Source organism: Chlorocebus sabaeus, chromosome 22 (assembly GCF_047675955.1).
Source record: "Chlorocebus sabaeus isolate Y175 chromosome 22, mChlSab1.0.hap1, whole genome shotgun sequence".
Taxonomy (NCBI): domain Eukaryota; kingdom Metazoa; phylum Chordata; class Mammalia; order Primates; family Cercopithecidae; genus Chlorocebus; species Chlorocebus sabaeus.
Genome location: NC_132925.1, coordinates 21,335,537 through 21,359,934, shown reverse-complemented (window position 1 = coordinate 21,359,934; position 24,398 = coordinate 21,335,537). Strand labels below are relative to the sequence as shown.

General features: G+C 38.4%; 1 protein-coding gene and 1 pseudogene across 7 annotated transcripts in view; one reads left to right on the top strand and one right to left on the bottom strand.

Annotated features, from left to right (window-relative positions):
- SENP7 (SUMO specific peptidase 7) overlaps positions 1-24,398 on the top strand; it is a 192,239-nt gene that overhangs the window by 63,576 nt on the left and 104,265 nt on the right. The gene's annotated exons all lie outside the window — the stretch shown is intronic.
- LOC103228439 (mortality factor 4-like protein 1 pseudogene) lies at positions 9,603-11,297 on the bottom strand (annotated as a pseudogene).

Sequence of the window (24,398 nt, the reverse complement as noted above, 5' to 3'; positions counted from 1 at the left end):
CTTCATTTTGTTTATTTCTACTCTAATCTTTACGATTTCTTTCCTCCTACTAATTCTTGTTATGTTCATTCTTGCTTTTCTAGTCCATTGAGGTTCATTGTAACCACTTTTTATTTGAAATCTTTCTACTTTTTGATATAAGCATTTATTGCTATGCATTTCTCTCTCAACACTGCTTTTGCTTGTCCATAGATTTGGTATGTTGTGTTTCTGTTTTCATTTCTTTCAGGAAGTAAAACAAATTTTTTCTTTTAATTTCTTCAGACCTAATGGCTGTGGAGCGTGTTGTGTAATTTCCAGGGGTTTGTACAGTTTCCAGCGTTCCACTTGTTACTTGATTTCTAGTTTTATTCCAATGTGGTCTGAGGAGATACTTTATATGATTTCAGTTTTTAAAAAGTTATTGAGATTCATTTTGTGTCCTATCATATGATCTGCCCTGGAGAATGTTTCTTGCACTGGTGAAATAATGTGTATTCTGCAGCTCTTGGATGAAATGTTTTGTAAATGTCTGTTAGGTCTATTAGGTCTATAGTGCAAATTAAACCTGATGTTTCTTTGTTGATTTTCTGTCTAGATGATCTGTTTAGTGTTCAAAGAGAGTGTGTTAGTCCATTCTCACATTGCTATAAAGAACTACCTGAGACTTTATAATTTATAAAGAAAGGAGGTTTAATTGGGTCATGGTTTTGCTGGCAGTCCAGGCTTCTGCTTCTGGGGAAGCCTCAGGAAACTTACAGTCATAGCAGAAGGTGAGGAGGAAGTTAGTGCATTGTACATGGCTGGAGCAGGAGAAACAGAGAATGAAGGGGGAGGCACTACACTTTTATAAATAACCAGATTTCGTTAGAACTCACTCACTATTAGGAGAACATCAAGGGGGAAATTGTCCCCCATGATCCAGTCACCTCCCATAAGGCCCCTCTTCCAACACTGGGGGTTACAATACGACATGAGATTTGGGTGGGGACACAGACCCAAACCATATAAGAGGATGCTGACTTTCCAAACTATTATTGTATTGAGGTCTGTTTTCTTTTTTAACTCTAATAATATGTACTTTATATTTCTGTGTGCTTTGATGTTGGGTGTATGTATTCATTTTTTTTTATTTTATTTTATTTTTATTTTTTTTATTTTTTTGGGTGTATGTATTCAGAATCTTTATGTTCTTTCTGAATTTATGCTTGTGTCAGTATACGATGACCTTTTTGTTTCTTTGTAAGTTTTTTTGACTGAATGTCTGTTTTGTCTGACATAAGTATATATAGCTACTAATGCATATGTTTTGTTTTCATTTGTGTGATATATATATTTTTAATCCCTTCACTTTCAGTTTATGTGTGTCTTTATAGGTGAAGAGAATTTTTTTCTAGAAAGAATATAGTTTGGTCTTATTTTTTTAAATCCACTTAGCCTGTTTACATCTTTAAATTGGAGAATTTAAACCATTTACATTTAAATCACATTACAGTACATTACATTTAAATTAAACCTTTACATTTAAGGTTATTATTGGTAGTGTAAAGACATTTTGTTAGCTTTCAGATTGTTTTGTATATCATTTGTTCCTTTATTGTTTACTTTTATGACTTGGTGGTTTTCTGTAGTGATAATGATTGATTCCTCTCTCTTTCTCATTTGTGCCTGCTCTTTCAGTTAGTTTTATACTTTTGTATGTTTTCATGATGATAGATACTGTCTTTTTGCTTCTAGACTCAAGCATTTTTCATAGCATCAGTAAAGCGGTTACAAATTATCTGTTTTTGTTTGCCTTAGAAAGACTTTATTTCCTCTTCATTTCTGAAGGATAGCTTTGCTGAATATATCGTTCTTGGCTGGTAGCTGTTTATTTCAGCACTTTGAACATATCATCCCATTCTCTCCTGGCCTACAAAGTTTTTGTTGAGAAATTTAGTTAGTCTGATGGAGATTCCCTTTATATGTGACTTGATGCTCTTCTCTTGCTATTTTTAGATTTCTGTCTTTGGCTTTAATTTTAGACAGTTTGAGCATAATGTCTGGGAGAAGTATAGTGTCTTGGATTGAATCTATTTGGTAATATTTGAGCTTACCTTTTTGGATTGAATCTATTTGGTAAAATTTGAACTTACTGTATCTTGATGTGTATATCTCTCATAAGAGTTGGGAAATTTTAGCTATTATTTTGTTAAATAGGTTTTCTATGTCTTTGCCAATCTCTCCTCCTCTGAAACAACTGAAATTTGAATATTTGGTCTTTTTATAATGTAGCATGTGTCTTGTTGGCTTTATTAATTCTTTTTTTTTGTCTGACTGGTTTATTTCAAAAGACATGTCTTCAAAAAGACATTTTTTTCTTCTGCTTAGTCTGTTGTTGAAGTTCTTAATTGTGTTTTTTATTTCGCTAATTGAACTCTTCTATTCCAGGATTTTTGTTTTTTTTTGTTTTAATGATACCTATCTCTTTGTTGATTTCTCATTTATATCCTGAATTTCTTTTCTGATTTTTTTTGTATTGTTTTTCTGTGTTCTCTTGTAACTTGCTGAGTTTCCTTAGATTGGGATCCCCAACCCTTGGGGCCATGGACTGGTACTGGTCCGTGGCCTGTTAGGAACCAGGCCGCAGAGCCAGGGCGTGAGTGGCAGGTGAGTGAACATTACTGCCTGAGCTCCGCCTCTTGTCAGATTTGTGGGAGCATTAGATTCTGACAGGAGCATGAACCCTAGTTTGAATTGTGCATGCAAAGGACCTAGGTTGCATGTTCCTTGTGAGAATCTCATGCCTGATGATCTGAGATGGAATGGTCTCGTCCTGAAACAATCCATACTCCCCTGCCATCCCCTGGTCTGTGGAAAAATTGTCTTCCCTGAAACTGGTGCCTGGTGCCAAAAAGTTGGGGATTGCTGCCTTAGATAATTATTTTGAGTTTGTTTTCAGGCATTTCATACATGTGTTTTTCTGTGTTACGTTACTGGAGAATTATTGTATTTTTTTGGAGATGTCATGCTTTCTTGCTTTGTCATGTTTCTTGTATTCTTATGTTGATATCCATGCATCTGGTGTTAACAGTTGTTACTTTCAGCTTTATGGATTAACTTCATTTGGTAGAGACTTTTTCCTGTAGATGTGTCTGTGATGTTTGTTAGGGTTGTATTCTGAGTGGATGCAGTGGTGTAGTCTCCATGTTATTTCTTTGTTCATAATCAGTGATATTGGTGTCTGCAGCGTCCTTGTTGTCTTAACCTGCAATTTATATATTTATTTTAAAAATTTTCAGACTCATCAGCAGGAAGTAAATCTGTGGTTTCTAATGGAGACTGTGACAAAGCTTTACTGGGGACAGGTACACCAGGCTTGCTAGTCCTTGGACCCCTGGGTGGCATGTATGAGCACCAGTCATGGTCAGGATGAGCTGTTTGTGCCAGTTCTTGGGATTCCTGGTGGTAACATGGGTTAGGGTGGTGGTTAGGGTCCAGGCAGGTCAGTTCTCAGGTCCCTGGTCCCGGCATGTTTGGTGCCGGCTGTGGCTGAGGTAGGTGGCAGGAAACAATGGGTGGGTTCTCAGGTCACTGGATGGTGTACTTGGGCATTGGCAATGGTGAGTGGGGTGGGCTAGTACTTAGGCCTCTTGACAGTGTGTGTGGGCTGTGGTAGTGGCAGTGGACAGGGAAGCCCTGTCTTTAGGCATGGTATTATGTGGGCAGGTACTGGTGGCAGCAGATTGGGTGGGCCTGTTCTTTCTTCCTGGGACAGTGCCTGCGGATACTGTTTGGAGGGGACAGGGTGCACCTATCCTTCCTTGGATCCCTAGGTGGTGTGCATGGGTGTTGGCTGTAGCCATAGTGGTGGGTGGTGGCAGCTGTTTTTCAAGTTATTGGTGCTGTTGGGCACTGGCAGCAATGAGTGGGCCTGGCTAGTACTCATGCTTCTGGACAGCATGAGCATGGGCTTGTCTGAGGCCCTGTACTGTACGTGTAAGCACTGGTGGCAGCAAATGAAGTATTACTATTTAGTTCTGGGATGACATGCTTGTGTGCTGTTTGGAGTAGGCAGGTCACACTTGTCTTTAGGCACCTGGATGGTGGGTGTGGGTGCTGATGGTGGTGATGAGCTGGGCAGGCCTCCATAGATGTACTTTATCATGTTGGAGAATTTCCTTTCTCTTCTTAATTTGGTAATGGCTTTCAAAATAATGTTTGTGTGTTTGAATTTCCTGCATTCTCATACTGTAATTTATGTTCTTTATTTTACTAATCAAATTTATTGGATAAATTCATATTTATATATTAAAGTAACTTTGCATTCCTGGGATAAATCTCCTTGATCTGATTTATAATACTCTTAATATGTTACTGGATTCATTTTCTTGAGAATGTTTATGTTTGTATACAAGAGGGAGATTCATACATGGTTTTTTTTCTTGTACTGTCTGTCTTTTTCTGGTTTTGGTATCAGGCTAATACTGTCATTATAGAATGAGTTGGAAAACTTTCTCTCCTTCATTACTTTCTGGAAGAGTTTTTAGGGAAATTGATATTCATTCTTTTTTAAATGTTCAGTTGAATTCATCAGTGAAGCCATCTGATCATGCACTTATAGGACAATTCAAGTTTTCTATTTACTCATTCGTTGAAACCGACTTTATTGATGTGTAATTTACATAGAAGAACATATGCCTATTTTAAATATAATTTTCTATGCTTTTTGTCAAGTGTACTAAATGATTTTTAAGACTCTAAAGTTTTTTGAGTCTTTATTGTAATAAAATACACTTAACATAAATTTTACCATCTGAATCATTTTTAATTGTACAGTTTAATGTTGTTAAATAAATTAATAATGTGCAGCCATCACCATCATCAATCTCCACAGTACTTTCCAGCTTGTAAAACTGAAACCCATTAAAAAAATAAATTCCCATTTCTCCCTCCGCCCCATTCCCCTTATGACCACCAGTTTACTGTTTGTTTTGATGATTTTAACTATTTAAAGCACCTCATATAGTATTTATCTTTTTGTGACTGGCTAATTTCACTTAGCTTAATGTCCTCAAGGTTCATTCATGTTGTAGAATATGCCAGATTGTCTTCCTTTTAAAAGGTGAATAATTTTCCATTGTATTTATATGCCGCATTTTGTTTCTATATTTATTCATCTGTGGGCACTTGGTTTACTTTAATATTTTAGTGATTGTTAACGTGGGTATACAAATATCTCAGCTCCCTGTTATTAATTCTTTTGGGTGTATATCCAGAAGTGGAATTGCTTGATCTTATAGTAATTATATTTTTAATTTCTTGAGCAACTGCTGTATTATTTTCCTCAATGGCCGTACCTCATTTTGTGTTCTTGCTGGCTAGTTTCCAGTTTCTTCACATCCACATCAACACTTGTTACATTTTTTTTTTTTTAATTTATAGTAGCCATCCTAATGGTATGAAGTGGTATTTCATTGTAGTCTTAATTGCATTTCCTATGTATAAATGATACAAAGCATCTTTTTATGTATTTATTAGAGATTCATATATCTTCTTTGGAGAAATGGCTACACAAGCCCTATGCTTATTTTTAAATTGTTTTATTTGGTTTTTTTATTGTTGAGCTTTAGGATATTTTTTTCTTTTTTTGAGACTGGGTCTTGCTGTGTTGCCCAGGCTGGAGTGCACCGTCATGATCACATAGCTCACTGTAGCCTCAACCTCCTGGGCTCAAGCCCTCCCACCTCAGCCTCCCAAGTAGCTAGGACTACAGGCACATGCTACCATGTGGCTATTTTATTTTTTATTCCTTTTTTAGAAATTTGAAATCATTAAAATTTTTTTTTGTGGATACATAGTAGGTATATGTATTTATGGGCTACATGAGATGTTTTGATATATAGGCAGGCAATGTGAAATAAGCACATCATGGAGAATGGGGTATCCATCCCCTCAAGCATTTATCCTTTGAGTTACAAACAATCCAATTACATTCTTTAAGGTATTTAAAAATATATGATTAAGTAATATTGACTATATTACTCTATTATACTATCAATAGTAGGTTTTATTCATTCTTTCTATTTTTATTATAGCCATTAACTGTCCCCACCTGCCCCTCAGCCCCCTAGTTCTCTTCCCAGCCTCTGGTAACCATCCTTCTACTCTCTAGGTCCATGAATTCAATTGTTTTGATTTTTAGATCCCACAAATAAGTGAGAACACGTGATGTTTGTCTTTCTTGTTTCACTTAACCTAATGATCTCCAATCCCATCTATGTTGTTGCACATGATTGAATCTCATTTTCTTGTATGACTGAATATACTCCATTGTATATATGTGCTACATTTTATTTATCCATTCATCTGTTAATTGGCACTGAGATCACTTCCAAATCTACTAATTTCCTTTTTTGGTGTATACCAGCAGTGGGATGGCTGGATCATATGGTAGTTCAATTTTCAGCTTTTGAGGAACCTCCAACCTGTTTTCCATAGTGGTTATATTAATTTACATTCCCACCTAAACTGTGTAAGCGTTCCCTTTTCTCCACATCCTCGCGAGCATTTGTTATTGCCATAAGCCATTTTAACTGGGGTGAGATGATATTTCATTGTAGTTTTGATTTGCATTTCTCTAATGATCAATGATGTTGAACACCTTTTCATATGCCTGTTTGTCATTTGTATATCTTTTTTTGGAAAAATATCTATTCAAATCTTTTGCCTATTTTTTGATCGCATTATTAGATTTTTTCCCGTAGGGTTGTTTGGACTCCTTATATATTCTGGTTATTGATACCTTGTCAGATGGGTAGTTTGCAAATATTTTCTCACATTCTGTGGGTTGTCTCTTTATTGGTTGTACCCTTTCATGTACAGAAGCTTTTTAAGTTGATGTGATCCTATTTATCAAGTTTTACTTTTGTTGTCTGTGCTTGTCGGGTATTGCTGAAGAAATATTAGCCCAGACCAATGTCCTGGAGATTTTCCCCAGTGTTTTCTTGTAGTAGTTTCATAGTTTGAGGTTTCAGATTTCAGTTTTTAATCCATTTTGATTTGTTTTTTGTATATGTTGAGAGATAGGGGTCTAGTTTATTCTTTTGCCTATCAATATTCAGTTTTCCCAGGATCACTTGATGAAGAGGTGTCTTTCCTTCAGTGTATGTTCTTGGCACCTGTGTCAAAAATGAGTTCACTGTAGGTGTATGGGTTTGTTTCTGGGTTCTCTGTTTTGTTCCATTGGTCTATGTGTTTTTATGGCATTTCCGTGCTGTTTTGGTTAGTATAGCTCCGTAGTATAATATGTAGTCAGGTAATGTGATTCCTCCAGTTGTGTTCTTTGTGCTTAGGATAACTTTGCCTATTCTGGGTCTTTTGTGATTCCATGTAAATTTTAGGATTATTTTTTCTATTTCTGTGAAGAATGTCACTGCTGTTTTGATGGGGATTGCATTTAATCTGTAGATTGCTTTGGGTGGCATGGAGATTTTCACAATATTGATTCTTTGAATCCATGAACATGGAGTAATTTTCCAGTTTTTGGTGTTCTTGTCATATTTCTTAATAATTGTTTTATAGTTATTATGGAGATATTTCCCTTCTTTGGTTAATTCCTAGGTAATTTTATGTGTGGCTATTATTGTAAGTGAGATTACTTTTTAAATTTTTTTCATGTTTTTCACTGGTGGCATATAGAAATGCTACTGATTTTTTTGTATGTTGATTTTGTATCCTGCAACTTTACTGAATTTGTTTATTACTTCTAATAGTTTTTTCGTGGCGTCTGTAGGTTTTTCCAAACATTGGATCATATCATCAGCAAATGAGTAATTTGACTTCTTCCTTTCCAATTTGGATGTCCTTTATGTCTTTCTGTTATCTAATTGCTCTAGCTAGAACTTCCAATACTATGTTAAATAACAGTGATGACAGTAGACATCCTTGTTGTGTTCTAGATCTTAGGGAGAAGGCTTTCAGTTTTTTCTCTATTTAGTATACTAGCTGTGGGTCTGTCATATATGGCTTTTATTATGTGAGGCATTTTCCTTTTATTCCCAGTTTTTTTTTTATTATGAAGGACTATTGAATTTTATCAAATGCTTTTTCAGCATCAACAGAAATGACCATATGATTTTTATCCTTCATTCTGTTGATATGGTGAATTATGTTGATTGGTTTTTGTATGTTGAACCATCTTTGCATCATAGGGATAAATCCCACATTGTTATGATGAATTATCTTTCTAATGTATTGTTGAATTTGGCTTGCTACTATTTTGTTGAGTATTTTTGCATCAATATTCATCAGCGATACTGGCCTGTAGTTTTCTTTTTTTTGATGTTTCTTTGTTTGGTTTTGGTGTCAGGGTAATACTGGACATGTAGAATGAGTTTGGAAGTATTCCCTCCTCCTCTCTTTTTTGGAATAGTTTGAGTAGGATTGGCATTTGTTCTTATTTAAATGTTTGGTAGAATTTAGCAGTGAACCCATTGGCTTTCCTTTACTGGGAGACTTCTTTTAATTACAGCTTTGATCTCATTGCTTGTTATTGGTCTGTTCAGATTTTGGATTTCTTCTTGGTTTAGTTTTGTTAGATTGTATGTATCCAGGGATTTGTCCATTTCTTCTAGATTTTCCAATTTTTTGGCATATAGTTGCTCATTGTAACCACTAATGATCCTCTGAATTTCTGTAGTATCAGTTGTAATGCCTCCTTTTTAATTTCTGATTTTATTTATTCGTATTTTCTTTTTTTTTCCTTAGGTTGGCTAAAGATTGGTCAATTTTGTTTTAACTTTTGAAAAAAAAAATTTTTGTTTCATTAATCTTTTGTATTTTTAAAATTTCAATTTCATTTGTTTTTTCTGTCTTTATTTTTTCTCTTCTAATTTTGGGTTTGGTTTGCTCTTGCTATTTTAGTTTTATAAGATGTATCATTAGATTGTTTATTTAATAAAGTTTTTTCTCTTTTTTGATGTATGCACATAAAGCTATAAACTTTCCTCTGAATATTACTTGTGCTGTATCCTATATGTTTTGCTATATTATGTTTCCAATATCATTTGTTTCAAGAAATTTTTCAGTTTTCTTTCTTAATGTCTTCATTGGCCCATTGGCCATTCAGGAACATAGAGTTTTATTTCCATATATTTGTATAGTATCTATAATTCCTTTGTTATTAATTTCTAATTTTCCATTGTGGTCAGAGAAGATGCTTGATATTATTTCAGTTTTTTGGAAAGTTTTAAGACCCGTTTATTGACCTAACAGATGGTCTATCCTTAAGAATGATCTATGTACTGAGGAAAAAGAATGTGTATTGTGCAGCTCTTGGATGAAATGGTCTGTAAATATGTATTAGATCCATTTGGTCTATAGTGCAGATTAAGTCTGATGCTTCTTTGTTGATTTTCTGTCTGGAAGATCTGTCCAGTGCTGAAAGCGGGGTGCTGAAGTCTCCAGCTATTATTTTATTGGGGTCTATCTCTCACTTTAGCTCTAATATTATTTCCTTGGTATGTCGGGGTGTTCCAGGGTTGGATGCCTATATATTTTAAATTGTTATATCCTCTTGCTGCATTGACCTCTTTATCATTATATAGTGACCCATTTGTCTCTTCTTATTTTTTTTTTTGAAATTTAAAGAAAAAATTTATTGAAGATCTGAAAAACAATTCCTAAAAGATTGACTTTTCCAGAAAACTAGCTACACAATGCATTGCGTCTATCATGTTAAAACGTGCATTAGACACAAATACAAAAACCATGAAACAAGCCACCATTCTTCAACAATTTGAGCAAAGATAAAATGCCTAAGTAACAACATGGATGACTTGCAAAGGATGGGCTCTTTAAGCACCATTAAAAAAAAAACAAACAAAAAAAAAACAAGGAGCACAAATGGATGAGTGTGTTCAGTTATATACACTGAATTGAACCTTTGGCACTAGGAATCAGAGCATTTTGTCATATAGCATTAATACGTATTATAAAAGTGCGTAGTGTCAAAGGAATAGAACCACCAGCATTCAAAAGCAGCTTTGTCAACTAGGCAATAAAACACTCTACAGCATATCCCTCTGTTGTCCATTATTGAAAACACTGGCAGCAAATTTGAAATAAAAAAAAAGAAAAGAAAAGAAAAAAGGAGCTATTACCCCTTTTATTTTCTCTGTTTAAAGATCAAACAGAAAACAAACATCAATTGTTATACACTAACATCTTCAAAGCACATCGTTTGTACAAGAGATAGACTAAGAACAAAAATGTGTTTACGGAGATCCAAACATAAGTGAGTGAGTGTGCCTCTCACACAGCTTTCCCATGGTACTCAGGAGGAGCCACTTTGTAATCGCTGGCACTAAACAAAGTTGCAGAATTCTTTGCCAGGTACTTTAGGAAATCGTGAAGAAAATTGAGTAATAAAGCAAGGCTCTTCTCATCCAGAGGTGTATAGGGCAACATTGCTCCAATTCGTACAAATAATTTGAGGAGATGTGGCGCTCCATACACCTGGGACATGGGTGCATCGGGATGATCTGCAAGAATTTCGGCATACTGTGGTCTCTCAAATTTGTGGAGTAGCTGGGTGCCCAACATTACGTTGAAGTATTCTTTTATCCCTGCCACAACTTCATTAACTGCATACTCCTTATTATCTGTGTTTCCACGAGATTTCTTGTAATTTGCATAATCCTCAAGAATGGAATCCACATTCTTCTTGGCAGGAAGATAAAAGAGCTGTTTTTGCCTGGTAATTAAGTCCCAGTCATCAACAAGCCACGGTTTTAGCTCTTCAGGAATCTTTACTTTAACTTCAACTCTGTTCATGAATGTTTCCTTGTTTTCAACAGTAGGATCTACCCGGGCCCTTTTCTTCCGAGGAGGCCGAGGGGTCTCACTGGTACTGCCACCATCTCCATTTCCAGGTGTTTTCTGTTTGTTCTTTTTTGTTTTCACTTCAACATTTTTCTGTTGCAGACCAGATGTCTTCTTTCCTGGGGCAGCCCCTCTCATCTTCCCCTCTGCATACTGCTCCTGATTGGCTTTTTGAAGTTCTCGCTGTTTCTGCAAATTGGTGTCCATGTATTTGAGTACTCTGCTCTCTGGAACCCACTCATCCCAATTTTTATTCCAACCACTGTAATGTATAAAGTATTTCACTTGTTTGTCCTTTATGGCAACCTTTACACACTTTGCTTCATAAAGAAGAGGCCCATGAAAGCACAGCACTCACTCACCCTCCTGGAATTTAGGCTTCGGGTCCTGCTTCAGCGCCATTTATAAGTGGTTCACCGCCTCCTCCTTCTCCCACCACCCCCGACTCTCTTCTTATCATTTTTGTCTTGAGATCTGTTTTGTCTCATAGAAGTGTAGTGACTCCTGTTCTTTTTTGGTTTTCGTTGGCATGGAGTACATTTTTCTATCCCTTTATTTTTAGTTTATGTGTGTCTTTACAGGTGAAGTGTGTTTCTTGTAGGCAGCAGATGAGTGGGTTTTCATCCGTTCAGCCAGTCTATGTTTTTAAGTTGGAGAGTTTAGTGCATTTATCTTCAGTGTTAGTATTGATAAGTAAGAAATTATTTCCTGCCATTTTGTTGTTTTCTGATTGTTTTGTGGTCTTCTCTTTCTTGTTTTTTTTTTTTTTTTTTCCTTTTCTTTCCTTCCTGTCTTCCTCTAGTGAAACTGATTTTCTCTGGTAATATGATTTGGTTTATTGCTTTTTATTTTTTGCATATCTATTGTATGTTTTTTGGTTTGAGGTTGCCGTAAGGCTTGCAAATACTATCTTATTACCCTTTATGTTAACCTGATGATAACACTTTTTGCATAAACAACAAGCAAAATGGAAACTTAATAAAAACTCTATGCCTTAATTTTGTCCCCCTGCTTTTTAACTTTTTTTTTGTTTCTATTTATATGTTTATTGTATTGACTGTCTTGAAAAGTTATTGTAGTTATTATTTTTGGTTGGTTTATCATATAGTCTTTCTATGTAGGATAAGAGTAGTTTACACACCACAGTTACAGTGTTATGACATTCTTTGTTTTTCTGTGTACTTATTATTGCCACTGAGTTTTGTACCTTGCAGTGATTATTTTCTTTGGTGATGCTGATGCTAGTAGATGTTCTTCATTGTCTGAGCATTGAAGAGTTGAGTTTTTATTGTAGGCTTCTCTATCTATGCTTATTTGTAGCCATCCTTTTTGGGAAGGCTTTTCAGATATTGGAAAAGAGCTGGGTGTTATGCTCTAAGCTTTAGGGTGCACCCCAACCCAGTAATGCTGTGATTCTTACAGACTCATAGAGGTACTGTCTTGATAGTCTTGTACAAGAACTGGGAGAATTCTCTGGATTACCAGGCAGAGACCCTTGTTCTTTTCCCTTACTTTCTCCCAAACATACAGTCTCTATTCTAAGTCACCTAAAGCTGCGGGTAGAGTGACCTAAGCACCCCTGTGGCCACCAGCATTGTGACTGTGCTGGGTCAGACCTGAAGCCTGCACAGCCTGGGTCTCGCCTAAGGCCTGCTGTCGCTACTCCCTGGCTACTGCCTGTGTTTGCTTAAGGGTCCAGGGCTTTATGATCAGCAAGTGACAAAGCTAGCCAGGTCCATGTCCTTTCCTGCAGGATGGCAAGATATCCCAAGCCCTTGGTGAGTCCAGAAGTGCTGTCTGGGAGTCAGGGACTAGAGTCAAAAACCTTAGAAGTCCACTGGTGTTCTATTGTATTGTAGCTGAGCTGGCACTCAAATGACAAGAAGCAATCCTCCCCACTCTTCCCTCCCTTTCCCAAAAGCAGAAGAGCCTCACTCCATAGCCATTGCTACCCCAGGCCGCAAGGAGTACTGCCAGACTACCTATGATGTTCCCTTAAGGCCCGAGTTCTCTTTAGTTGGCTTGTTGTGAATGCTGCCTGGCCTGGGACTTAACCTTTAGGGCAGTGAGCTCCCCTCTGCTTCAGATCAGGCCAAAAGTGCCATCATAGGGTCACGTCCTAGAATTAGCAACCCCAAGAGCTTCCTTGGTGCTCTGCCCTGCTGTGGCCATGCTGTTACCTAAGGTGCAAGACAAAATCCCCTTTTAATTTCAAAGAATAAGATAACACCTTTTCTTTCAAAAACTGCTTTCCTTAGTATTTGACCAGTTGTCAAGTAACAAATGCATGTACTGGAAAGGCAGAGTCCAAGGCAGACTTCAGGGATGATGATTTTTTTTTTTTTTGGGGACAGAGTCTCGCTCTGTCCACCAGGCTGGAGTACAGTGGCACAATCTCGGCTCACTGCAACCTCTGCCTCCTGGGTTCAAGTGATTCTCCTTCCTCAGCCTCCTGAGTAGCTAGTACTACAGACCCACAACATCACACTCAGCTAATTTTTGTATTTTTAGTAGAGATAGGGTTTCACCATGTTGGCCAGGATGGTCTCGATCTCTTGACCTCAAGTTATGGAGGAAGATCTACCAGACAAATGGGAAACAAAAACAAACAAACAAAAAAAGCAGGGATTGCAATCCTAGTCTCTGATAAAACAGACTTTAAACCAACCAAGATCCAAAAAACCAAAGAAGGGCATTACATAATGGTAAAGGGATCAATGCAACGAGAAGAGCTAACTATCCTAAATATATATGCACCCACTACAGGAGCACACAGATTCATAAAGCAAGTTCTTAGAGACCTACAAAGAGACGTAGACTCCCAAACAATAATAGTGGGAGAGTTTAACACCCCACTGTCAGTATAGACAGATCAATGAGACAAACAATTAACAAGAATATCCAGGACTTGAACTCAACACTGGACCAAGCAGACTTAATAGACATCTACAGAACTCTCCACCCCAAATCAACAGAATATACATTCTTTTCAGCACCACATCACATCTATTCCAAAATTGACCACATAATTGGAAGTAAAACACTCCTCAGCAAATGTAAAAGAACAGAAATCACAACAAACTCTAAGACCACAGTGCAATCAGGATTAGAACTCAGGATTAAGAAACTCACTCAAACCGTACAACTACATGGAAACTGAACAACCTGCTCCTGAATGACTACTGGGTAAATAATGAAATGAAGCAGAAATAAAGATGTTCTTTGAAACCAATGGGAACAAAGACACAACATACCAGAATCTCTGGGACACATTTAAAGCAGTGTGTAGAGGGAAATTTATAGCACTAAATGCCTATAAGAGAAAGCAGGAAAGATCTAAAATCGACACCTTAGCATCACAATTAAAAGAACTAGAGAAGCAAGAGCAAACAAATTCAAAAGTTAGCAGAAGGCAAGAAATAGATCAGAGCAGAACTGAAGGAGATAGAGATAGAAAAAACTCTTCAAAAAAAATCAGTGAATCCAGGAGCTGTTTTTTTGAAAAGATCAACAAAATAGACAGATTGCTAGCCAGACTAATAAAGAGGAAAAGAGAGAAGAATAAAAATAGATGCAATAAAAAATGAGAAAGGGTATATTACCACCGATCCCACAGAAATACAAACTACCATCAGAGAATACTATAAACAACTCTATGCATATAAACTAAAAAATCTAGAAGAAATGAATAAATTCCTGGACAAATATACCATCCCAAGACTAAACCAGGAAGAAACTGAATCTCTGAATAGACCAGTAACAGTCCCTGAAATTGAGGTGATAACTAATAGCCTGACAACCAAAAAAGTCTAGGACCAGATGGATTCACAACTGAATTCTGTCAGAGATAATACAAAGAGGACCTGGCACCATTCCTTCTGAAACTATTCTAATCAACAGAAAAAGAGGGAAATCTCCCTAACTCATTTTATGAGTCCAGTATCATCCTGATACCAAAACCTGGCAGAAGCACAACAGAAAAATAAAATTTTAGGCCAATATCTCTGATGAAATCAATGTGAAAATCCTCAATAAAACATGGGCAAACCGAATCCAGCAGCACATCAAAAAGTTTATCCACCATGATCAAGTCTGCTTCATCCCTGGGATGCAAGGCTGGTTCAACATATACAAATCAATAAATGTAATCTGTCACATAAACAGAACCAACGACAAAAACCACATGATCATCTCAATAGATGTAGAAAAGGCCTTCGACAAATTCAACAGCCCTTCATGCTAAAAACTCTCAATAAACTAGGCATTGATGGAATGTGTCTCAAAGTAATTAGAGCTATTTATGACAAACCCACAGCCAATATCATACTGAATCGGCAAAAGCTGGAAGCATTCCCTTTGAAAACCAGCACAAGACAACGATGCCCTCTCTCACCACTCCTATTCAACATAGTATTGGAGGTTCTGGCCAGGGCAATCAGGCAAGAGAAAGAAATAAAGGATAGTCAGATAGGAAAAGAGGAAGTCAAATTGTCTTTACGTGCAGATGACATGATTGTATGTTTAGGAAACCCCATCGTCTCAGCCCCAAATCTCCTTAATCTGATAATCAACTTCAGCAAAGTCTCAGGATACAAAATCAATGTGCAAAAATCACAAGCATTCCTATACACCAATAACAGACAAACAGAGAGCCAAATCATGAGTGAACTCCAGTTCATAATTGCTACAAAGAGAATAAAATACCTAGGAATCCAACTTACACGGGATGTGAAGGACCTCTTCAAGGAGAACTACAAACCACTGCTCCAGGAAATAAAAGAGGACACAAACAAATGGAAAAACATTCCATGCTCATGGGTAGGAAGAATCAATATCGTGAAAATGGCCATACTGCCCAAAGTTATAGATTCAGTGCTATCTCCATCAAGCTACCACTGACTTTCTTCACAGAATTGGAAAAAAATTACTTTAAAGTTCATATGGAACTGAAAAAGAGCCCGCATTGCCAAGACTATCCTAAGCAAAAAGAACAAAGCTGGAGGCATCATGCTACCTGACTTCAAACTATACTGCAAGGCTACAGTAACCAAAGCATCATGGTACTGGTACCAAAACAGAGATACAGACCAATGGAACAGAACAGAGACCTCAGAAATAACACCACACATCTACAACCATCTGATCTTCGACAAACCTGGCAAAAGCAACGGGGAAAGGATTCCCTATTTAATAAATGGTGTTGGGTAAACGGGCTAGCCATATGCCGAAAGCTGAAACTGGACTCCTTCCTTACACCTTATACAAAAATTATCTCAAGATGGATTAAAGACTTAAAGGTAAGGCCTAATATCATAAAAACCCTAGAAGAAAACCTAGGCAGTACCATTCAGGACATAGGCACGGGCAAAGATTTCATGACTAAAACACCAAAAGCAATGGCAACAAAAGCCAAAATAGACAAATGGGATCTAATTAAACTAAAGAGTTTTTGCACGGCCAAAGAAACTATCAGAAGAGTGAACAGGCAACCTATGGAATGGGAGAAAATTTTTGCAATCTATCCATCTGACAAAGGGCTAATACCCAGAATCTACCAAGAACTTAAACAAATTTACAAGAAAAAAAAAAGAATACCATCAAAAGGTGAGCAAAGGGTATGAAAAGACACTTCTCAAGAGAAGACATTTATGCAGCCAACAAACTTCTGAAAAAAAATGCTCATCATCACTGGTCATTTGAGAAACGCAAATTAAAACCACAATGAGATATCATCTCACGCCAGTTAGAATGGCGATCATTAAAAAGTCAGGAAACAACAGATGCTGGAGAGGATGTGGAGAAATAGGAACACTTTTACACTGTTGGTGGGAGTGTAAATTAGTTCAACCGTTGTGGAAATAGTGTGGTGATTCCTTAAGGATGTAGAACTAGAAATACCATTTGACCTAGCAATCCCGTTACTAGGTATATACTCAAAGGCTTATAAATCATTCTACTATAAAGACACATGCACATGTATGTTTATTCCAGCGCTATTCACAATAGCAAAGACTTGGAACCAACCCAAATGCCCATCAATGATAGACTGGATAAAGAAAATGTGGCACATATACACCATGCAATACTATGCAGCCATAAAAAAGGATGATTTCATGTCCTTTGCCAGAGCATGGATGAAACTGGAAACCATCATTCTCACAAAAGTAACACAGGAAGAGAAAACCAAACACTGCATGTTCTTACTCATTAGGGGGGGTTGAACAATGAGAACACATGGACACAGGGCAGGGAACATCACACACCAGGACTTGTTGTGGGGTGGGGATCGGGGGAGGGATAGCGTTAGGAGAAATACCTAATGTAAATGACGAGTGCATGAGTGCAGCAAACCACCATGGCACATGTATACCTATGTAACAAACCTGCATGTTGTGCACATGTACCCCAGACCTTAAAGTACAATAATAAAAAATAAAAAAATTATTTGATTTTATTTTCTTCAAAAGAAAAGAAAAAGAAAAAGGAAATTCTGTGCTGATGCATTGTACCTGAATGAAATCAGAGGTGCATTTTGCCAGGTCCCACAGAAATTCAATTTTACATGTATTGAAGTAATTATGTGGTTTTTGTCTTTAGTTCTGTATATGTGATGAATCAATTGTTTTTCTTTTTTTTTGAGACAGAGTCTTGCTCTGTCACCCAGCCTGGAGTTCAGTGGTGCTATCTGGGATTGCTGCAACCGCCACCTCCCGGGTTTAAGCAATTCTCGTGCTTTAGCTTCTCGAGTAGTTGAGACTACAGGTGTGCACCACCACTCCCGGTTAATTTTTTGTATTTTTAGTAGAGATGAGGTTTTGCCATGTTGCCCAGGCTAGTCTCAAACTCCTGAGCTCAGGCAATCCTCTTGCCTTGGTCTCCCCAAGTGCTAAGACTACAGGTGTGAGCAACTGCACCTGGCCTCAAATTTCTGATTTGCATATGTTGAACCACCCTTTCATTCCCAGGTATAAAGCCTGCTTTTTGATATGCTGCTGGATTTGATTTGCCTGTATTTTGTTGAGGACTTTTGCGTTGATATTCATAAAGGATATTGGCCTTAAATTTTTCATTTTGTCTCTGCCAAGTTTTTGTATCAGAATGATACTGGCCTCATAGAATGAGTTGGGGATGTTAGCTAGTTATTATGCAGACTTGTTTTATTTAGTTATTATGCAGAGTTGTTTTATAGTGTCACTGGTCTGCGTACTTCAGTGTGTTTTCCTAGTGGCTGGTAACATTGTTTCCTTTCCATATTTAGTGCTTCTTTCAGGAGCTCTTCCAAGGCAGGTTGCATGGTAACCATTTTCCTCGTCTTTTGCTTGTCTGAAAAGAATCTTCTCAGGCCGGATGCCGTGGCTCACATCTGTAATCCCAGCACTTTGGGAGGCTGAGGTGGGAGGATCACTTGAGGTCTGGCGTTCAAGATCAGCCTGGCCAACATGGTGAAACCGTGTCCCTACTGAAAATAAAAAAATTAGCTGGGCATAGTGGCGGGTGCCTGTAATCCCAGCTACTCAGGAGGCTGAGGCAGGAGAATCACTTGAGCCTGGGAGGCGGAGGTTGCAGTGAGCCAAGATGGCGCCACTGCACTCCAGCCTGGGCGACAGAGCGAGACTATCTCAAAAAAAAAAAACAAACAAACAAAAAAAAAAAACCAAAAAAACCCCAAAAAACTTATTTCTCCTTCACTTATGAAGCTTAGTTTGGCTGCATATCAAATTTTGGGTTGGAATTTATTTTCTTTAAGAACATTGAATACTGTTCCCTAACCTGTTCTGGCTTTTATGGTTTCTGCTGAGATGTCTGCTGTTAGTCTGATGGGCTTCCCTTTGTAGGTCACCTGACCTTTTTAGCTGCCTGTAACATTTTTTCTTTCATTTTGACCTTGTAGAATCCTATGTGTCTTTGGGATGCTCTTCTTGTGAAATATCTTACTTGGGTTCTCTGCTAGGCCTCTCTAGCTAGGTTGGGGAAGTTCTCATGGGTGACAGAACCCATTAATGATAGGTTGGGGAATGTTGGCCTCTCTCATTAGGTTGGGGAGGTTCTCATGGACGATATTCAGAAATATGTTTTCCATGTTGGTTACCATCTCTCCATCTCTTTCAGGTACACTAGTGAGTTGTAGATTTAGTCTCTTTACATAATCCCTTATTTCTCGGAGGTTTTGTTTCTTTCTATTCTTTTTTCTCTATTTTTGTCTGACTGTCTTATTTCTTTCTTATTTCAGAAAGTCAGTCTTCAGGCACTGAGATTCTTTGCTCCACTTGGTCTATTCTGCTATTAATACTTGTGATTGCATTATGAAATTCTTGTATATTTTTCAGCTGTATCAGGTTGATTGGTTTCTTTGTGTACTATTTTGTCTGTCGGCTCCTGCATTGTTTTATTGTAATTCTTAGCTTCCTTGGATTGGTTTTCAACATACTCTTGCATCTCAGTGATCTTCATTCCTACACATATTCTGAATTCTATTCTGTCATTTCAGCCATCTCAGCCTCGTTCAGAACCCTTGCTGGAGAGATGGTTCGGTTCTTTGGAAGAAAGAAGGCACTCGGGTTTTTTGAGTTGTCAGTGTTCTTTTGCTGGTTCTTTCTCATCCTTGTGGGCTCATGTTCCTTCAGTCTTTGAATTTGCTAACCTTTGGGTAGAGTCTTTTTCTTTTATCTTATTTGATGACCTTGAGGGTTTGATTGTGGTATAAGGTGGAGTCAGCCAACTGGCTTTGTTTCTGAAAGATTTTAGGGTACCACCACTCAGCTCCCAACTCCTCCTGGACTGTGTGCTTCAACTCTGTGGGACTTGTATCAGACCCCAACTTTGTTCTTTGGTACCTCAAGGTTAGGAATCCACTGTTCTAGGGGGCTGAGGTGCTCCTGGACTGCTGGTCACTACTCTCCAATGGGTGGTGTCAGCCAAAGCATTTCATAGTGCAGTGGCAGCTGGATGTATCCTCATTTGCATGTGCCAGCAGCTGTGGCAGTGTATTAGTGTGTTCTTAGGCTGCTGATAAAGGCATACCCTTGACTGAGTAATTTATAAAGAAAAAGAGGTTTAATGGACTCACAGTTCCATGTGGCTTTGTGGGGACTCACAATTATGGCAGAAGGTGAAAGGAATGTCTTACATGGTGGTAGACAAGAGGGAACGAAAACCAAGTGAAAGGGGTTTCCCTTTATAAAACCATTAGATCTCATGAGATGTATTCACTTCCATGAGAACAGTATGGGGAAACTGCCCTTATGATTCAATGAACTCCCACTAGGTCCCTCCCACAACACGTGGGAAGATGAGATTTGGGTGGGGACACCGCCAAACCATATCACACAGTGTGGCCCAGTGCATGTCGTTGGCTATGGCAGGGTGCTAGTGGGTGCCAGGGTGCCTGCCTTCATGTGAGTGTTCACCACAGTGGCAGAGGCAATGTGGCTGGTGGGGTAGCAGGAATCCCTGCTGGTGACTGTGTGGGTGGTTGTGCTGTTGGTGGTGTTGGCACTGGTGTGGTGGTGCTGGGGGGTACAGGTCTTTGTGCTTTCTCTGTGTGCTGTAGGCAGGGATGGTTGCTCAGGGTGGGGGAGGGTGTGCTGTTTTTTGTGCCTGGCTTCACTTCCTGGCAGTGTTGGTGCAAGGGTGAGGTACTTCCAGGGGCAAGGTTGGCTGGCTCTGTGCTCGCCATGGCATGTACTGCAATGGTGGTCAGTGGGGAGAGGGGGATGGACTGCACTCCCACAGTGGCAGGGCAGGGTGCATGCACAGTCACGTGCTGCTGGGGCAAGGAAAGCAAAACCTTGCTGCGCACATCTACATCAGCAAAGCAATGTGCGGGGTGGAGGAGGGGGGGTTGCCATGGGCCAAGGGGGAGCTGCAGTGTGTGGAGGGAGTGGCAGGCTTGTGCATGGTTTTGGGGGCCACCCCACTGGAGCTCTCTCCCTGTTAGGCAGGTCCTCCAGTGCAGGAGCTATGACACAGGACCCCAGGGCATCCAGTGCTGCCCTGCAAGCAGACTCCACCAGATTGCGGCCCTGGGAGTGGCCACAGACCAAGGATGGTCAGGTCAGCCTGGCCTTGTTTGATAGGCAAGACAACCCTGCAGAGTTCAGGTCCAGCAGTTCCCCTAGGGCTAAAGTCTCTTATGGGAGCAAGTCGAGCCTAGGGTGATGGCCTTCACTGGCCATGCTCTGCTACAGACTCTCCTGCACCAAACCTTCTAGGCTCCACATCAGCTGGTGTGCTGCTCCTACCGCTTCTCTAAGCAGCTGTCCCTGTCAACTCAAGTGTCCGTGGTGGTTGAGGGGTCTCCTCCTGCTGGGATTCCGGAGACCCTTCAGGAGAGTGGATTGCTCCTTGCCAGTTCAACTCCCCCGTTGCCCCCCAGAGTCACTGGGGGCTATGAATGAGTCCTGGTACATGGTAGCCCTGTGCAAGGTTCCCACCTTCAGCCTGGCTTCTGTGTCTTCCCTCCATCCAGTCTCTGTGCCTTCCCTCTGAAGATCTATTAGGAGTGCACTCATCGTCTTGGTCCCTTGGTGGTAGCTATTCCACCTGGCTGCATCTAGTCAGCCCTTGTGTTTGGAGCCTGTTTTCATTTCTTTTGGGTCAATACCTAGGAGTTGGATTGCTGGGTCATATGGTAGGTGCATTCCTAACTTCATAAGAAACTGTCAGACTGCTGTAAGTGATTGTGCCATATTACATTCCCACCACTAGCCAGGTAGGAGGGTTTCATTTTCTCCACACCCCTGCCAACACTTATATGGTCAGCCTCTTTATCATCATCCTTTCTAATGGAGGTGTGGTAGTATCTGTTTGTGGTTTTAATTGCATTTCCTTGATGACTGATGATGTTGAACATTTTTTCATGTGCTTTATTGGACTTTAAAAAATCTTCTCTAGAATATCTGTTGAATTTCTTTTGCTCCTTCCTCCTTTTTAAAACTTTTTTTTTAAAGACCAGGAAGATAAGATTCATAATATTGAACGTCTTTTTGTATGCATGTTGGCCATTTGTGCGTTTTTTTGGTGAAGTGTCCAAATGTTTTCTCCATTTTTTTTGAAGGACAAGAAATACTCTCAATAAAAATTATGACAAATTAATGAAAACAATGCCTTCATCCCAATTGTTAGTTTATTTTCTAGAATCAAAATGTAGGACTCTAAGTCTGAGGGAGGATTCTTTTTTCTGATATCTGAATTTATTTGGCCAAGCTTTATAATTAAGTCATGTTTATGTATTCATTGATAAATTACTTTTGTTGAAAAATTTTTAAAAATTGAGGTTTTCTGGAAAATCAGTGTTTTTTTTATTAATAGGCAAAAAACGTTATTTTTTTTTTCTGCTGTTATTATGTTGGGTCTTCCTACAATTATAAAATTTCTCATATGTAAAACTGAAAAGATACAGTATATTTCTTATTTTTTAGGAATGCTGTTTTTTAAAGAATCTGAGTATATAGATCATGATCATTTCCCCTCATAAAAAATTAAGTGAGTGTTAGTATAATGGTTTGGAGCTTTCAAACGGACATTTTTTAAATAGATAATTGGATGGTTCTAAAAAGCCTCGGCAAGTAACAGGAACCAGCCTACCTAAGTGTATAGATTGTTGGGTTAGGTGGAGTTCTCTGTTTAGCTGCCTTTTACTTTTCATTTTTACTGTGAAATATAATGTAACTAACAAAAACATGACAAAGTTAAACAGTTCAATGAATCATTCATTAAATTTAATGTATTTTTAACAAGGTAGATTTTAACCACCACTGAGGAACAAAACAGAAAACTGCCTCAGAAGTTCTCAAGCCCTGAAAATGATAACCCTTTAAAGCAGCAGTCCCTAACCTTTTTTGGCATCAGGGACTGGTTTCGTGGAAGACAATTTTTCCATGGATGGGGTTGAGAGTGGGGGTGGGTGGGTGTTGTGGGGAGTGGTTTAGGCATGAAACTCTTCCACCTCAGATCATCAGGCTTTAGATTCTCATAAGGAGTGCACAAGTTAGATCCCTTGCATGTGAAGTTCACAATAGGGTTCGTGCTCCTATGTGAATCTAATGCTGCTGCTGATCTGACAGGAGGCAGAGCTCAGGCGGTAATGCTCGATCACCCACTGTTCACCTCCTGCTGTGTGGCCCAGTTCCTAACAGGCCACAGATTGGTACAAGGCAGCCTGGGGGCTGGGGACCCCTGCTTTAATGATAACCACTCCCCTAACTTTCAAAGTAATTACTTTCATATTTTTCTTGGATAGTATTGTTAGCTAAGTATATATCCCTAAATACTAAATTTAGGTTTTATTTTGCCTGGTTTGAATGTTGCTCTTTACTCTTAAGTTTCTCTTCTGGTATATAGAGAAATCTTATGACACTTAAATGTTGTAGATGTTTAGAATTTTTTCACCTTATTAGTTTGGGGGAAAAAGATTACTGACTTCTGTTGCCAGATATTTTTAGTCAGACAAATTATAATAAAGTCAAACATGAAATAAGTATTTTCGTGGAGAAGCCAAATTGTCCTTCTCATTTAGAGACTCACTATTAGAATAATCAATAAAATTACCAATGATTTGTTATTTTCCAACGTAAATTCTTATTTGGTCTGAGTGAATAGAAAAATGGCTTTTTCCCAACATTGAATAGTCTCATATTTGAAATTATTAAAATTACCATGGAGATAATAATTTCCCCAATAATTTAGCAAATACCTAAGTCATATAGTTTTTCCATTAGACTTAATTACATTTTATCCTTAAAATAAATTTCCTTAAAGTTTTGTTTGCATTTTTATTTGGTCATTTAGAATTTTAAAATGTACAGTTGTAAAACTTATAAATAATAGACTGATAGTCTTTAAACATTTTGGCACGTTTGCCATCTCTCGGTCTCTTTTTATGCATTTTGATTCTAGAAAATAAACTAACAATTGGGATGAAGGCATTGTTTTCATTAATTTGTCATAATTTTTATTGAGAGTATTTCTTGTCCTTCAAAAAAAATGGAGAAAACATTTGGACACTTCACCAAAAAAACGCACAAATGGCCAACATGCATACAAAAAGACGTTCAATATTATGAATCTTATCTTCCTGGTCTTTAAAAAAAAAGTTTTAAAAAGGAGGAAGGAGCAAAAGAAATTCAACAGATATTCTAGAGAAGATTTTTTAAAGTCCAATAAAGCACATGAAAAAATGTTCAACATCATCAGTCATCAAGGAAATGCAATTAAAACCACAAACAGATACTACCACACCTCCATTAGAAAGGATGATGATAAAGAGGCTGACCATATAAGTGTTGGCAGGGGTGTGGAGAAAATGAAACCCTCCTACCTGGCTAGTGGTGGGAATGTAATATGGCACAATCACTTACAGCAGTCTGACAGTTTCTTATGAAGTTAGGAATGCACCTACCATATGACCCAGCAATCCAACTCCTAGGTATTGACCCAAAAGAAATGAAAACAGGCTCCAAACACAAGGGCTGACTAGATGCAGCCAGGTGGAATAGCTACCACCAAGGGACCAAGACGATGAGTGCACTCCTAATAGATCTTCAGAGGGAAGGCAC